Genomic DNA, 17,961 nt, shown 5'->3' on the forward strand with positions numbered 1-17,961 from the left:
ATAAGAAAGGGGTTGAATACTTATTGACTCTATAGACATTTCAGTTTTAAATGTTTAATTATTTTCAAAATGTTTTCCCAAACAAAATTCCACTTTGACATTGTGTGTTGATCAGTGACACAATCTTAATTTAATCCATTTAAATTCAGGTTGTAACACAACAAAATGTGAAAAAAGTAAAGGGGTGTGAATACTTTCTGAAGGCACTGTAGGTATAACTTGATTGTTACTGTTGATTGGACCTTCTGACTTACAGTGCATTCGGATAGTATTCAGACCCCTTCACTTTTTCCACATTTTGTTACGTTACAGCCTTATTCTAAAATGTATTAAATAAAAAAAATGTCCTCATCAATCTACACACACAATACCCCATAATGACAAAGCAAAAACAGGTTTTTAGACATTTTTAGCTCCGAGCCAGGATTGTGTCGAGGCACAGATCTGGGGAAGTGTACCAAAACATTTCTGCAGCATTGAAGGTCCCCAAGAACACAGTGGCCTCCATCATTCTTAAATGGAAGAAGTTTGGAACCACCAAGACTCTTCCTAGAGCTGGCCGCCCAGCCAAACTGAGCAATCGGGGGAGAAGGGCCTTGGTCAGGAAGGTGACCAAGAACCTGATGGTCACTCTGACAGAGCTCCAGAGATCCTCTCTGGAGATGGTTATCCTTCTGGAAGGTTCTCCCATCTCTGCAGCACTCCACCAATCAGGCCTTTATCGTAGAGTGGCAGACAGAAGCCACTCCTCCCGCTTGGAGTTTGCCAAAAGGCATCTAAAGGACTCTGACCATGTGAAACAAGATTCTCGTCTGATGAAACAAAGATTGAAGTCTTTAGCCTGAATACCAAGTGTGTGGATGTTTTTCAGCGGCAGGGACTGGGAGACTTGTCAGGATCGAGGGAAAGATGAACGGAGCAAAGTACAGAGAGATCCTTGATGAAAACCTGCTCCAGAGAGCTCAGGACCTCAGACTGGGGCGAAGGTTCACCTTCCAACAGGACAACGACCCATAGCACACAGCCAAGACAACTCAGGAGTGGCTTCGGGAAAAGTCTCTGAATATCCTTAAGTGGCCCAGCCAGAGCCTGGACTTGAACCCGATTGAACATCTCTGGACATACCTGAAAATAGCTGTGCAGCGACGCTCCCCATCGAGCTTGAGAGGATCTGCAGAAAATAATAGGAGAAACTCCCCAAATACAGGTGTGCCAAGCTTGTAGCGTCATACCCAAGAAGACTCGAGGCTGTAATCGCTGCCAATGGTGCTTCAACAAAGTACTGAGTAAAGGGTCTGAATACTTACAGTACCAGTCAAAGGTTTGGACACACCTACTCATTCCAGGGTTTTTCTTTATTTTTACTATTTTCTACATTGTAGAAATAACACATGGAATCATGTAGTAACCAAAAAAAGTGTTAAACAAATAAAAATATATTTTAAATTCTTCAAAGTAGCCACCCTTTGCCTTGATGACAGCTTTGCACACTCTTGGCATTCTCTCATCCAGCTTCACCTGGAATGCTTTTCCAACAGTCTTGAAGGAGTTCCCACATATGCTGAGCACTTGTTGGCTGCTTTTCCTTCACTCTGCGGTCCAACTCATCCCAAACCATCTCAACTGGGTTGAGGTCGGGTGATTGTGGAGGCCAGGTCATCTGATGCAGCACTCCAACACTCTCCTTCTTGGTCAAATAGCCCTTACACAGCCTGGAGGTGTGTTTTGGGTCTTTGTCTTGTTGAAAAACAAATGATAGTCCCACTAAGTGCAAACCAGATGGGATGGCATATCGCTGCAGAATGCTGGTTAAGTGTGCCTTGAATTCTAAATAAATCACTGACAGTGTCACCAGCAAAGCACCCCCACACCATCACACCTCCTCCTCCATGCTTCACAGTGGGAACCACACATGCGGAGATCATCCGTTCACCTACTCTGCGTCTCACAAAGACACGGCGGTTGGAACGAAAAATCTAAAAGTTTGACTCATCAGACCAAAAGACAGATTTCCACCGGTCTAATGTCCATTGCTTGTGTTGCTTGGCCCAAGCAAGTCTCTTATTATTATTGGTGTCCTTTAGTAGTGGTTTCTTTGCAGCAATTCGACCATGAAGGCCTGATTCACGCAGTCTCCTCTGAACAGTTGATGTTGAGATGTGTCTGTTACTTGAACTCTGTGAAGCATTTATTTGGGCTGCAATTTCTGAGGCTGGTAACTCTAATGAACTTGTCCTCTGCAGCAGAGGTAACTTTGGGTCTTCCATTCCTGTGGTGGCCCTCATGAGTGCCAGTTTCATCATAGCGCTTGATGGTTTTTGCAACTGCATTTGAAGAAACTTTCAAAGTTCTTGTAATTTTCCGTATTGACTGACCTTCATGTCTTAAAGTAATGGTGGTCCTCTGTAGCTCAGCTGGTAGAGCACGGCGCTTGTAACGCCAAGGTAGTGGGTTCGATCCCCGGGACCACCCATACACAAAAATGTATGCACGCATGACTGTAAGTCGCTTTGGATAAAAGCGTCTGCTAAATGGCATATTATTATATTATATTATATTATAATGATGTACTGTCGTTTCTCTTTGCTTATTTGAGCTGTTCTTGCCATAATATGGACTTGGTCTTTTACCAAATAGGGCTATATTCTGTGTACTGTGTACCCCCTACCTTGTCACAACACTACTGATTGGCTCAAACACATTAAGAAGGGAAAAAAATCCACACATTTACTTTTAACAAGGCACACCTGTTATTGAAATGCATTCCAGGTGACTACCTCATGAAGCTGGTTGAGAGAATGCCAAGTGTGTGCAAAGCTGTCATCAAGGCAAAGGGTGGCTACTTTGAAGAATCTCAAATATAAAATATATTTTGATTTTGTTTAAAACTGTTTGGGTTACTACATGATTCCATATGTGTTATTTCATAGTTTTGATGTCTTCACTGGAATGAGTAGGTGTGTCCAAACTTTTGACTGGTACTGTATGTAAATGAGATATTTCAGTTTTTATTTTTAATAAATTAGCAAACATTTCTAAAAACCTGTTTTTGCTTCATCATTATGGGGTATTGTGTGTAGATTGATGAGTGGGGAAAAAACGATTTAATCCATTTTACAATAAGGCTGTAACGTAACAAAATGTGGAAAAAGTGAAGGGGTCTGAATACTTTCCGAATGCACTCCATCTGAACCTGACATCTTGTCATGATTACACACAGAATATTACCGTTCCCATTGCTGTACAGTGCCTGTGCATCATATTACATGATATCTTGTAGTTTGATGAAAGAATGTGTTCTTTGCAACTGAATTCATATTGAATTTGCTTGTAGTGGAGCCTCATTTAAGTCCGCCATTCTTGTGCACTCTTAATGATTTGTAGAATTATTACTTTCAATGACGGACACAAAGTGTGACCAATATTATTTTTCTATTGAATTCAACAACTTTTTCTTACAAGTATTCAGACTTTAAAAGTATCTACTTTAAATTATATTAGCTCCGTTATAACCTATTACTTTTTTATTAGTATGATTGAGGACAACTGAATCAAACTATGCTGTATGAAAAGCCAACATTTGTCTGCACATGTACATTTGAAATGCTTATGTCTTTATTACCCAATTAATTTTTTGCCAAGTATTATGTGTTCCAATCGAAGGAGATTGGGATATGTTCAATAACCTTTCAAAGGAAGACCAAAACAGTGTATTCAGCATATTAAATGAAACATTGTGATTCCCAATGGATTATGTGTGCTTTTGTCATATTTGAATCTGGTTTGTCTAGACTAATCATCTTTCTGTTTGAAGAAAATTCTCAATGATTCATTTAGCTTTAAATATTTTTTGTGACTTGATGAAATGTCTTAGCATCTATAAAAGGCTCTAGTCTTGCCTCCAGAATTGTTTTGCAGCCTTCTGAGGTGGCCAAAAGCTCCATAAATTCCATAGTATTCCATCTCCCCTGTGATAACTCAAACTTTTAGCAAGAGCAAGTAACGGTTATCCACTGTTGAACTTTAGTTTTAGTGTCCAGTACAGGGACGGCCTGTTCAATAGGGCGATATGGGCGACGCACTGCCAAACGGGAAAAGGAAGGGATTTTTTTTCTAATCAATTATATCACGGCAACAGTAGTTATCAGTGTTGTAATCTGATCTGACTGCCACTAAATGTCAAATCAGGCTAAAGTCGTGCTTCAAATGGCCCCGCCCGTTTTTGGGCGATTTCAGTCAGGTTGAAAATCGCCCAGAAGTCTCTCATAGCCTGTCATGTAAAATCTATTTTTTTCAAATTTCAAAGCTTTCAATACATTCTCTATGGGTGTCTGTGGGCTTGCACTTACGCGCTTTCGTCATACGTGACGTAACCATGAACGTAACTAAGCAAATAGCGGCTAGCAGCGTCTCTGTTGCGACCTGCAGTGTGGCGTTATTTTATGTTTTTAATTTGTACACTTAGTGGCGTTATTTTATGTTTTTAATTTGTACACTTAGTTTACAAACATTCTGCCAACCATGGATTTCCAGTGGTGGGTTTTGGACTGATCTTGTTGATCGTGTACATACCCGCTACGAACGGACTAAATAATGAAAACGTTGCTGGCAGCGGAATCCAATACAGCTGGGAGACTTGGCTGGATGACAGAGTCCCGGACAGAGAAGTGGAGCCGGCCGGCTTCACCCTGGTCGGAGCGGACCTCGATCTGACAGTCACAGGGAAAATCGATCCTGGTAAGAGAGCGACTCTGTACCCCCGAGCCCCGACATTGAACTGCTTTCTGTGTCACTGCGACCTTACTATCTGCCCCGTGAGTTCCCCCAATTGTTTGTTACCGTTGTGTACTGTTGATAATCACAAGTTTACTGGAGAACTGAGACCAAGTAGAGACTTTGGACAGGGTGGATATGGTATAATAAAGGCAGTTTATTCAGAGGTAAAGATATCTGGAATCGCGTGCACGGACTCGTTCGTCAAACTCTTAGGGAGCTATCTGAAGAGAGCCCCGAAAACATTGTGTGCTGACATTTTATACAATAAATGATGTAGGTTGAATCTAGTAGTTCTGATCTTCTGATTGGTCCTGATGAGTTGGGCGAGGTCCCCTCCACTGTTGCATTGGCTCTGAGTCGGGTTCTCTGTCTTCAAATGTTCAGCCTAAAGAGAGGGGATTTTTGTGTGTGTGTGTGTGTGTGTTTAACAGTGATGATGTGTGTGTGTGTGTGTGTGTGTTTAACAGTGATGATGTGTGTGTGTGTGTGTGTGTGTTATCAGTGATGATGTGTGTCCTCAGAGCAAGAACTCGTGAGTTGGAAGAACTGAGAGACCTATGGCGTGGGTGTTGTCCTTGGCCACCTGCTGACAAGGCTGACAAGATAGGACTCTTTTGTCCATTGTTATAGGATAGGAACAGCATTGATTGAAAACAAACGCCCAACACAAAATGGGTCATGCACAAGATTTTAGTCAGACCAAGCTATAACATTATATATTTACTACGACAGTACATTCAACCAAAAGCTAATATAACAAAGGCATCAGAGATTATTTATAATCTGTCACAGAAACTGGAATCCATCTCCCCAGATCAGTCAATAAATGCTTCTGGTATTGACTTATATGCTGCCCCTGTCTTCATGTTGTTGCTGGACATATCTTTTTTTAAAATGTGTGTAGGTCACCTAAATCATCAGAAAAATTGCCCCTCCTGAGAATTTTTTCAGGAGCCGCCACTGGTCCAGTAGTAGTGGTTTGGACATCAATGAAGGGATGCCCTAATGTTATCACCACAGGGAAGAGGTCGCCCCTAATGAGCATTTATACTATCCTTACTTCTTACTTTTAAAAAAAAAAATGTATTATTGGACAAACGTGAATAAAATTGCATTTACTGCACAGACTCAGATTCAACTCACAGGTTTTATTTTTTGCTCCAACACAGCAGTAGCCTATGGCCAAGTGTCACTTCTCAGTAGTCTGCATGGATTTAAGATATCACAGCAGTTAAAAGTAGCAGAGGCTTTTACATTTACATTTACATTTTAGTCATTTAGCAGACGCTCTTCTATGCATTTTAAGTGTAATGTCTCATGTCTTGAATCCATGGTTATAATTTAGGCTTGCTTGAATCAAGATGCTCTTCATTTGGAGGAAACCTGGTGGCATCCACCTGAAAGTGAAAGGAGGGTAGCCTAATTGAGAATATACATTTATTACTACATTATGTACCATTTAATTATATGGTATAAGATGCATAAACAAAAGTAATTTCTGCTCACTGTTTAGCTGCTCCCAAAGGCTATTATTTAATAAAGAATGGTAACATTTCAACCGTCAAGGTCTTCATCTTTCGCTGTTTTCTCTATTGTCACAAGGTGACAGTCTTCTGCCATAGCTTATAAATCTGGATAGAATCTACTGACAAAATCAAATGTATATCGATAATAAAAAAAGTATTAATCAACAAAGTTCATACCAAATTCTTATGTTTCAAACTATTACATTTCTTAGACTAGACCAGCAAACCTGAGGTCATAAAAAAAGTAGGCCTACCAGGTAACAGTTTGGCGGGTAATATTTAAACACAAATGACGTAAGAAGTGTACACCAATGCAAAAGGAGGGGGGGGCGTGCCCAACTATTTTGTTACAAACACGAATCCGGAGTGAGAAGATTCTTTTTCCTAGGTATGTAACAGCTGGTAAAGCAAAAATAAATGTTGCTGCTTTCATATAGCAAACCATATATGACGTTCATAAGGATTGGGAAGGTTAAGCGCATGTAGGCTATAAATCTTGTTATTGTAAATGTATTATTGGTGTTTACGCGATAATGTCAAAGGAACGGCCAAAATTATAAGGACAAGGTTGCAAGCCAAATGTCCCCATAGTGTGCGTTTCTGTTACTGAAAGAACACGAATTAAATGTAAATTAGGTTATATAGTATTAGTTTTACTTCTCGGGAAGTGTAAACAATTTATATGTAGTAGCCGATCTTGCAGACCTGGATGTATAGGCTACAGTTTGCAAATGGATCGGCAGGGGGAGGGAGTTGTGGTGAATAGGACATGTTACTCCGACTATCAAAGTAACCAAAGAATTTGATCAAGAAGCTCAAACGAAGGCATTTCCTTTACATTTAAAACTGCTTTTGACACGGAATTTCCTGGAACTTCAATTGTAATGACGCTTACAATGTTTCATCAAATAGTTCCCATTTGACTTTGGCATTGAATGTTGAGGGCAACTGACTTGCATGTTTCAAACGAAATCTGCTCTTGATATCTGAAAATAGCTAAATTGTTGTGTAGTCTTGCATGTCAGGTTTCAACCATTGTCCTCGCTGCGAGTGCCAAATCTACCGCAACCGAGGCAATAATATAGTTGCTTTAGAACGCAGCATTTCACAATCGTTCCTGTTATTGTTCGGTGGAAAAAGTAAGAGGGGCCATATCGAACCAGCCAGCGCAGCCTAGAGCATTTGGGATTTTGCAGTTACTGTTATGGTCAACCACTATCGAGGATAGTGAGCGGATTGTAACGGGCTAATGTGATGCTCCAGTTACAATCTGCTAGCTATATCGAGGGAGACCAAGACTTGTCTGCCGTCAATCCTATAAAACTTTAAGAAAGGTCCTTGCTCTGTCCTAGCTGGTTAGCTTAATGATGGCTACATGCTTAAAATGTTCTGCTGTAGCAATAGCCATATAGTTGTATGTGTTTGACAACATTATAGATCTGCTGCCTACGTCGTTTGAAACTGTTAGCTGTGCTTCTATTTCCGAGTCTGAATAAGTCACATAGGCGAATCCAGTCGAGGCCCCTGTTTGACTGTATTCAGCAGAAGGATGCCAAAAGACGATTCAGAACGTTCTTTACGAAGTAAAATGTGTGCACTGGTCAATGTCTAGGATTCTGTACACTGGCACCGTTGTCATACAATCCCTGCTGTAAATCCTCGGGTGGAGGAAGGAATCCCTGGCAGTGTTTCAGCTCCGCCTCCCGTGGGTGATGGTTTATTTTGGAAGTTCCACCAGTTTCTAAACCGAGGCGCAACATCGCGAGACTTCTGGGAACGCTTGCGAAACAGACCAGGCCAGGGTTTGAAAAGTCAAATTTTATTCCATAGTTAATTTTGTCGAAATATAAAGGCACTACCTAGATTTGAGCCAATGTCTTGTTGAACATGTTATTACTCCAACCACGTGAAAGTGACAAACTGACACGTTTTCATTTTCGTAAAAAACAACTTTATATTGGAGTGCCTTTGACGGATTGCATATGCGCTGTTCTGCGAGAGACGACCCGATTACGTGTATCTACGCATGAGTTTAGCCAGAGGAAGAGAGGTGATGACTTCAAATCCATATGTGAAGATGAGTTTTCTATAGTAGAGATTAGAGATGCGGTATGAAGAAGGGCAAAGCACCTGGAACAGATGGTTTTACTGTGGAATGTTATTTACACTTTTGGGAACATTTAGAGGGACCAGTATTCAACATGTTCCAAGAATGCCTAGCAATGGGTGAGATGATCACTACCATGAAACAAGGGGTTATTTCCTTAATACCAAAACCTGATAAAGATCCCCTTTTCATAGATAATTGGAGACCTATTACATTATTAAATACAGATTTTAAATTGTTAACTTTAGCATATGCTAATAGACTTAAAATGGGCCTAAACCACCTTATTAATTAAACCCAAACTGGTTTCATGAAAGGTCGCCACATCAGCTGTAATATTAGGTTAGTTTTAGACTTGATTGATTACACTGATTCAATTGACTCAGAGGCTATTTTATTCCTCAACTTTTGTAAAGCATTTGATACAAATGAACACAAATTCCTAATACATTAATTGTACACTTTTGGTTTCGGGACTAGCTTTGTCTCTGTTATCAGTATGTTTTATAAAGATATGAATAGTTATATTATGAATAATCGTAACACATCTCAAATATTTTATATTCACCGTAGTGTACGCCAGAGTTGCCCTATTTCAGCTTTCTTATTCCTTTTAGTTGTAGAATTACTATCTATTAGCATTTGAAACAACCCTGAATTAAAAAGGTATTTCAATATTTGGAAAATTAATAAAAAATCTCAATTAGCAGATGATACAGCTCTGTTTCTAAAAGACAAGGATCAAGTTGCTATTACGCTTAATATTATCAAATCATTCTCTTCTGGTCTGGAACTTAACTTAAATAAATGTGAAATATTGTCCATACATAACTCAAATTACCAATCTGTTGAGAATATACAGTGAGGAAAAAAAGTATTTGATCCCCTGCTGATTTTGTACGTTTGCCCACTGACAAAGAAATGATCAGTCTATAATTTTATTGGTAGGTTTATTTGAACAGTGAGAGAGAGAATAATAACAACAACAAAATCCAGAAAAAAGCATGTCAAAAATGTTATAAATTGATTTGCATTTTAATGAGGGAAATAAGTATTTGACCCCTCTGCAAAACATTACTTAGTACTTGGTGGAAAAACCCTTGTTGGCAATCACAGAGGTCAGACGTTTCTTGTAGTTGGCCACCAGGTTTGCACACATCTCAGGAGGGATTTTGTTCCACTCCTCTTTGCAGATCTTCTCCAAGTCATTAAGGTTGAGGCTGACGTTTGGCAACTCGAACCTTCAGCTCCCTCCACAGATCTTCTATGGGATTAAGGTCTGGAGACTGGCTAGGCCACTCCAGGACCTTAATGTGCTTCTTCTTGAGCCACTCCTTTGTTTCCTTGGCCGTGTGTTTTGGGTCATTGTCATGCTGGAATACCCATCCACGACCCATTTTCAATGCCCTGGCTGAGGGAAGGAGGTTCTCACCCAAGATTTGACGGTACATGGCCCCGTCCATCGTCCCTTTGATGCGGTGAAGTTGTCCTGTCCCCTTAGCAGAAAAACACCCCCAAAGCATAATGTTTCCACCTCCATGTTTGACGGTGGGGATGGTGTTCTTGGGGTCATAGGCAGCATTCCTCCTCCTCCAAACACGGCGAGTTGAGTTGATGCCAAAGAGCTTGATTTTGGTCTCATCTGACCACAACACTTTCACCCAGTTCTCCTCTGAATCATTCAGATGTTCATTGGCAAACTTCAGACGGGCATGTACAGTGGGGAGATAAAGTATTTGATACACTGCCGATTTTGCAGGTTTTCCTACTTACAAAGCATGTAGAGGTCTGTAATTTTTATCATAGGTACACTTCAACTGTGAGAGACGGAATCTAAAACAAAAATCCAGAAAATCACATTGTATGATTTTTAAGTAATTCATTTGCATTTTATTGCATGACATAAGTATTTGATCACCTACCAACCAGTAAGAATTCCGGCTCTCACAGACCTGTTAGTTTTTCTTTGAGAAGCCCTCCTGTTCTCCACTCATTACCTGTATTAACTGCACCTGTTTGAACTCGTTACCTATATAAAAGACACCTGTCCACACACTCAATCAAACAGACTCCAACCTCTCCACAATGGCCAAGACCAGAGAGCTGTGTAAGGACATCAGGGATAAAAGTGTAGACCTGCACAAGGCTGGGATGGGCTACAGGACAATAGGCAAGCAGCTTGGTGAGAAGGCAACAACTGTTGGCGCAATTATTAGAAAATGGAAGAAGTTCAAGATGACGGTCAATCACCCTCGGTCTGGGGCTCCATGCAAGATCTCACCTCGTGGGGCATCAATGATCATGAGGAAGGTGAGGGATCAGCCCAGAACTATACGGCAGGACCTGGTCAATGACCTGAAGAGAGCTGGGACCACAGTCTCAAAGAAAACCATTAGTAACACACTACGCTGTCATGGATTAAAATCCTGCAGCGCATGCAAGGTCCCCCTGTTCAAGCCAGCGCATGTCCAGGCCCGTCTGAAGTTTGCCAATGACCATCTGGATGATCCAGAGGAGGAATGGGAGAAGGTCATGTGGTCCGATGAGACAAAAATATAGGTTTTTGGTCTAAACTCCACTCGCCGTGTTTGGAGGAAGAAGAAGGATGAGTACAACCCCAAGAACACCATCCCAACCGTGAAGCATGGAGATGGAAACATCATTCTTTGGGGATGCTTTTCTGTAAAGGGGACAGGACGACTGCACCGTATTGAGGGGAGGATGGATGGGGCCCTGTATCGCGAGATCTTGGCCAACAACCTCCTTCCCTCAGTAAGAGCATTGAAGATGGGTCGTGGCTGGGTCTTCCAGCATGACAACGACCAGAAACACACGGCCAGGGCAACTAAGGAGTGGCTCCGTAAGAAGCATCTCAAGGTCCTGGAGTGGCCTAGCCAGTCTCCAGACCTGAACCCAATAGAAAATCTTTGGAGGGAGCTGAAAGTCTGTATTGCCAAGCGACAGCCCCGAAACCTAAAGGATCTGGAGAAGGTCTGTATGGAGGAGTGGGCCAAAATCCCTGCTGCAGTGTGTGCAAACCTGGTCAAGACCTACAGGAAACGTATGATCTCTGTAATTGCAAACAAAGGTTTCTGTACCAAATATGAAGTTCTGCTTTTCTGATGTATCAAATACTTATGTCATGCAATAAAATGCAAATGAATTACTTAAAAACCATACAATGTGATTTTCTGGATTTTTGTTTTAGATTCCGTCTCTCACAGTTGAAGTGTACCTATGATAAAAATTACAGACCTCTACATGCTTTGTAAGTAGGAAAACCTGCAAAATCGGCAGTGTATCAAATACATGTTCTCCCCACTGTATATGTGCTTTCTTGAGCAGGGGGACCTTGCGGGCGCTGCAGGATTTCAGTCCTTCACGGCATAGTGTGTTACCAGTTGTTTTCTTGGTGACTATGGTACCAGCTGCCTTGAGATCATTGACAAGATCCTCCCGTGTAGTTCTGGGCTGATTCCTCACCGCTCTCATGATCATTGCAACTCCACAAGGTGAGATCTTGGATGGAGCCCCAGGCAGAGGGGCGGCAGGTAGCTTAGTGGGTAAGAGCGTTGTGCCAGTAACCGAAAGGTCGCTGGTTCTAATCCCCGAGCCGACTAGGTGAAAAATCTGTCGATGTGCCCTTAAGCAAGGCACTTAACCCTAATTGCTCCTGTAAGTCGCTCTGGATAAGAGCGTCTGCTAAATGACTAAAATGTAAATGTGAATGTAGAGGGAGATTGACAATTATTTTGTTTTTCTACCATTTGCGAATAATCGCACCAACTGTTGTCACCTTCTCACCAAGCTGCTTGGCGATGGTCTTGTAGCCCATTCCAGCCTTGTGTAGGTCTACAATCTTGTCCCTGACATCCTTGGAGAGCTCTTTGGTCTTGGCCATGGTGGAGAGTTTGGAATCTGATTGATTGATTGCTTCTGTGGACAGGTGTCTTTTATACAGGTAACAAACTGAGATTAGGAGCACTCCCTTTAAGAGTGTGCTCCTAATCTCAGCTCGTTACCTGTATAAAAGACACCTGGGAGCCAGAAATCTTTCTGATTGAGAGGGGGTCAAATACTTATTTCCCTCATTAAAATGCAAATCAATTTATAACATTTTTGACATGCGTTTTTCTGGATTTTTTTGTTGTTATTCTGTCTCTCACGGTTCAAATAAACCTACCATTAATTATAGACTGATCATTTCTTTGTCAGTGGGCAAACGTACAAAATCAGCAGGGGATCAAATACTTTTTTCCCTCACTGTACCAGTGAAAGATAATGTGAAATATTTAGGGGTGCACAAGGCGAAACACCATATTGTCCGTCAACATCTCAATTTCTCTCAGAGATGAAAGAAAACAAAGTCCATCTTTAATAACTTCCTCCAGCGTGACCTCTATTATTGGAAGGGTTTACTGTCCAAAGCAAGAGGTTCTGTCACATTTTGTCTACCTTGCTCTATTCCTTTTTGTAGCTGATCAAACCCGCAAGGATATCAACAAAACTTTCCTAGACTTTATATGGAAAAATAAACAACACAAACTTAAGAAGTCTGTAATATCAAACCAAAGAGCTGATAGTGGGCTTGAAGTACTAGACTTCATTGATATCAACAATACCTTTAAAGTAAACTGGATAAAAATACGTATGCTTAGCTCTGAATCTATATGGTACTTCATTCCTTGTCATATTTTTATGAAATTGGGTGGTCTTCAATTTTTGTGGAAGTGCAACTATTCTCCAGCAAAATTACCCATCAAACTGTCCGAATTTCATGAACAAGCCCTTTAAGCCTGGAAACTATTTTATGTCCACAACTTCTCCCCACACAAGGCACTTCTGTGGAACAACAAAGATATTGTTGTTAAAAACAGGTCTTTGTTCTTCCCTTAGTGGTTTGAAAGAAATCTTATATTTGTGCTTGATTTATTTGATTAAGAAGGAAATATACTCTCTTAAAGAAAGTTCTTAGAAAAATATAACTATCCAATACATTATAAAGAATGTAATTCTATATCCAAAGCAATACCTTCAGGACTTACTCAATTAATGAAATCTCATTTGTGTTTTGGAGAACATGTCAAGATAGATGCATAACTTATGTTAGAAGGTTGCCCCCTGCTGGATAAGAAATGTAATAATACATTATTAAGATAACTTTTTAACTCCAAGAACAGGATCTCTCCTTGAGGGAAATTCTTCTGGAATGCATATATTACTGAAATTGAATGGAAGAAAGCTTGGTTTCTCCCTCACAAATGTTGTATATTAAACAAAGTAAAATAAATCCACTTTAAAATCTTGCACAAAATATACCCTTACAATAACTTGTCTAAATTCATGGACTTAGAGGACAAATGCCTTTTCTGTGATAAAGAAGGGGAAACTATTTTACACATTTTTTATGAGTATGACTCTGTGAAGTTATTTTGGAGTGAGTTAAGTATCTACATTTTTTATTTAATTAATAAGACCCATGTATGTACAATGAAAGATGTAATATGTTATTATTCAAATGAAAACCAAACTACTGAATTAGTTGTTAATTTCTTCATTCTCTCTTGTACATTTTATATATACAAAAACAAATATTTGAAATCTGTCCCCAAATGCAATATATTTTTACTTGAAATCCAATATTTAATAAAATCTCTAGAATTAATAAATAACAAACAAACAAAAAAACTATTCTTACAACTCTATCATAGGTTTGCACATTTGTAACCCCTGACCTTATCTAATTAATTTTATTTTAGGTACTTTAACTTTTGAAACTCAATTCATGTGTAGTGGTTTTATTCATACCTTTAATGTTATTTTATGTTTCTTCAGAGAAAATATACATGTAGTGATGTTCTGTTTTTTTGTTATTGTAATTTGAAATGTAATATAAAATTAAATTTAAATTTTTAAAAAACGTATGTAATTTGGAACCCCCATGTTGGTAAGGTCCAATATATAACTCATTGGTAAGGTCAGGGCAAAACGTTAGCCGGTCTTTATTAGAGGTCTGTGTGTCATGATTTCAAATCATAAAGTCAATTCAAATGTCAAAAAAAGAAAAATAAAAAATAAGTAAGAGGCCCAACTCTGCGGAAAATCTGTCTCCCTCCAGCAGGTGGCATTGTTTCGCCCACAAATCAAGGAGTTTTTGTATGGCAGTCAATGAGTTGAATATGGTCAACCAAAAAATGAATGGCTTATTTGCTAACTGAGGTTTATTTGATCGAATATATACGTTTTATAATTCTCAAGTTGTTACGAGTGTACTGATATAAGTAGGACACATGACATCCCGGCAACTTTGAGAAAAAAACACATTACCGGAGTTGTCTCGAGATGACTATGCATATTCATGAAATGAGGTGGCGAAGGATATCATTGCTACTTAACGTCCAAGTTCAGTTTAGAGATCCACCGCCGTCATTAGCGTAGGGTTTGCTGGACGCTTCTGACCAGTGCTTGACTTGGACTGAAATAGGTGCCGGTACGCATTTTGAGTGCCGGTACGGTTTATATTTAGGTGCAGGAACGCCACAATACTTTTGAGCTAATATTCTATAAGAGGAACAGGAGCTCAAGCAGTAGAACATTTTAGGTGATGGTACTCCGCTCCAGTGAGCTCCTGCCCAAGTCAAGCACTGCTTCTCACTGGTCTTGGAACGGTAACAACGGGCAGTCTCTCCCCGCTTGGCTCAATGGGATATGTAGTGATTTCTGCCAACACAGCCAGATATGTACACAGTCTTGTACCATTAACCTTTTTTTAATTGACTATCGTATTTGTTGATTAAATCAGACTTTATTAGTATAATGTGTAATCCTGGAATGTCAAGTTAATTGACACAAGAAAACTCTACAGAGCGCCAATGGCTACAATGAATAGCTAAATTACTTCCCGACATTAAGGGTCCGTGGAGATCCTTCTCACCACTCTGAAAGAGACTATACAGACATGCCTGGTGACCAAACTGATGACGTTTGCCGCGCAGCGCGAGACGAGTGGAGACTAACGGATTTGGTTCAGTCAGTCGTCCTGATGAGCCCTTCCCAGCTAGCTAGTTTATGCTTGTGGCTAGAAACTTCCGCGAGAATTTGACATTTGTGTGCCGAAGTTGGAATCATTCAGTTTTTACCGGAGTAATTGTTAGTTTAAATGTTTTTATGTCACGTTAGACGTTATGCCGTAGTTGCACATTTTCTGTGAAAATCACTACAATAAATGTGCTTTAGCTGCCACCCTGGACTTATATTGGCTACACTATCTAGCTACTTCCCTCTTCTTACTACGGCAAGCGGAAGCTAAAGACACGGTGACCCATACTACTTGTGTTGTCGGCTTGCATCTGTAAAACTGTCCCCATTGAGCAGTGAAGACTATCACGTGACATCCAGATGGTACCAATATTACAAGTTATTTTTCATGTAGGCTGCTATCCTCTACAAAATAAAATCAAGTGGGATGGAACAAATTGGAGATTGTGACCACCAATGTTCCATCCAATTTTTGGGGGCACTGGGCACATTTTTTGGTCTTGTGAACGGAAACTTGAACATTGTGAGAAATTTGCTACTTCCGGTGCACGTTTATAGTGAACACTGAGGCTGTACCCTTACAGTTTTAAACCGTAGCTAATATGCTATTGTGGCTATTTGAGTATAATGTAGGCCTACCAACAAAACCAATGGAGCAAATCCCATAACATTTTTACATGTTACTAGCTTTTGATTTCTATGATATAGCCTACAGTAGCCTATATGTGGTGTTCAATGCGGGCTTACATTACATGAAACTTTTAAAAACATGTTTATAGTATGAAGGGCTTGACATTAATTCATGTTTTGTTACTTGTTCTCTAATGACATAGGCCAAATAGGTTACTGTAAATTGTATTGTGTTGTATGATGCAAGAAACCACTTACAAAATACAATTAATTATTATTACCATACAGAGAATTAGACAATGTAAGCTACCCCTCTGCTTATTGGCTTATTTGCATAGTCAAGCTTGTCTCAAAATACAACACTGCCCCTTTAATTAAGACATAAGCTTTTTACCTGACTGGCTTTTCAAAGACATCTTGAAATGTAGCCTACACGTTTTGTGCTCTTGTAGGAAGCAGTAACTCCCAATTACTGACCTATACGTGTCTATAACTGGGCTAATAACTCGCTAACTAGCAAAGAATTTCAACAAACGTGCGGCTATGATCTGAACTGATCTAAAAAAGTGCATTCATTCGCGGGTGATTGAAAGACCGCTCGAGGGCTACCACCGCCAATAGAATTGTACTCCGTTGCGCTCTTGCTCTGCTACAACAAAATAAGACTCAATCTTACTAAGTTAGGATTTGTTTTGGTTTGTTTAATTTAAAAATGGCTGATTTAATAACAGAAAAAAACGTTGATCTATATAGTGCAAACTAACGGGGTGAACTCAGTGAAGTTCAATCTCTTGTGTCTGCGCAGCATGTCATTTATTCTGCGCCGCAGACCCGGAGGTGGGCGCAGCTTAAAGGGAACTTTGGCGATCACATCCAGATAATGACCAATACTACAAGTTATTGATCCCTTGGCCATCTACATAACGATACTTTCTTTTACAAGTTTTAACTAGCGCCATGCTGTTGCCAGCCTAAACTTTAGCTGGTAAGGGCTTATTAGGACAACTCACTGAACCGAATCCATTCGTCTGCACACTACTCTCAGCTGGGCGACATATGTCATCCATTTGGGCACCATGCGTGTCCGTTTAGCCTCCCCAAGCTAACTGGCTTAAGTTGGCTAGCTACTTCCAGACACAAATGAGAGAACACGTCACTCAGATCATTTTACTCGCCCAAGCAGAGATGGTTAGGCTGTTTTACATGTTATCTAGAGCGTTGGTGACTAACTGCTGCTAGCAGCAATTTAATTGCGTTTTTTTGCCGATGTTTCCTGACATCGGTCATATTCAACGGGTGTTGCGCGTTCATAAATTCATCAGGTATTCTGTGCTCTGGCACACTCAGACGCGAGTGCTCTGAAATCGGAGTAGATAGCCACATTGAATTTACGAACGCACCCTTGGACACCTGGTCCCCACAATTTGCCACTCTTCCACACCGAACAGCTTGAAGCCTAGGTTGAAGATGGGAAGGTTAAGACAACGTTATTTAAAAAATGTCTAAATTAACAGATTGACAATAAAGCAGTTATGTTATGTGACCGCTGAGTAGTTAGCTGAAATTCACTACAATTAAGTTTCTTTCTCACTTTGATTGCGAACGTTTTGCTGCTACCATTCACTCCCAGTCGTTCCGCATTCAGTCCCTTGTTGAATAGTGGCGCTACACATAGTATTTTTTGTGTTTTTTCATTGTGTAATTTCAGAAAATGTACATAATATATCTGCAGTAATAGTGGAATGATAGTGTTTCACAGTATTACTTACCGACCAGTGTTGTGATTGGCTGAGATATTCGCCTATTTGATTTCTCCCACCAGGGCGGCATCGATTGCCAAAATGGAAAAGCTGTTTTGATTTTGTGTCTGGGCCGGAAACGCAA

The 17,961-nt window shown here is 40.2% G+C and overlaps 1 protein-coding gene and 1 long non-coding RNA gene across 5 annotated transcripts in view; one reads left to right on the forward strand and one right to left on the reverse strand.

Moving 5' to 3' along the window:
• Window positions 1-5,689: 5,689 nt before the first annotated feature.
• Window positions 5,690-17,929, reverse strand: LOC121532023. Its single transcript, XR_005994227.2, has 3 exons — window positions 17,847-17,929; window positions 6,283-6,421; window positions 5,690-6,173 (listed from the first exon to the last, which is right to left on the reverse strand). It is a non-coding gene; the product is annotated as an uncharacterized LOC121532023 (long non-coding RNA).
• sin3aa (SIN3 transcription regulator family member Aa) overlaps window positions 6,654-17,961 on the forward strand; it is a 29,121-nt gene continuing 17,813 nt past the window's right edge. For 2 of the 4 annotated variants that reach the window (XM_045212982.1, XM_045212983.1), the window contains exon 1: window positions 6,654-6,690. The gene's annotated coding sequence lies outside the window, so the exon portion shown is untranslated. The remainder of the gene's footprint in view (window positions 6,691-17,961) is intronic. The other 2 variants (XM_045212984.1, XM_041837661.2) reach the window with 1 other exon arrangement.

This window comes from Coregonus clupeaformis, unplaced genomic scaffold (assembly GCF_020615455.1).
Source record: "Coregonus clupeaformis isolate EN_2021a unplaced genomic scaffold, ASM2061545v1 scaf0067, whole genome shotgun sequence".
In the NCBI taxonomy this organism is placed as follows: domain Eukaryota; kingdom Metazoa; phylum Chordata; class Actinopteri; order Salmoniformes; family Salmonidae; genus Coregonus; species Coregonus clupeaformis.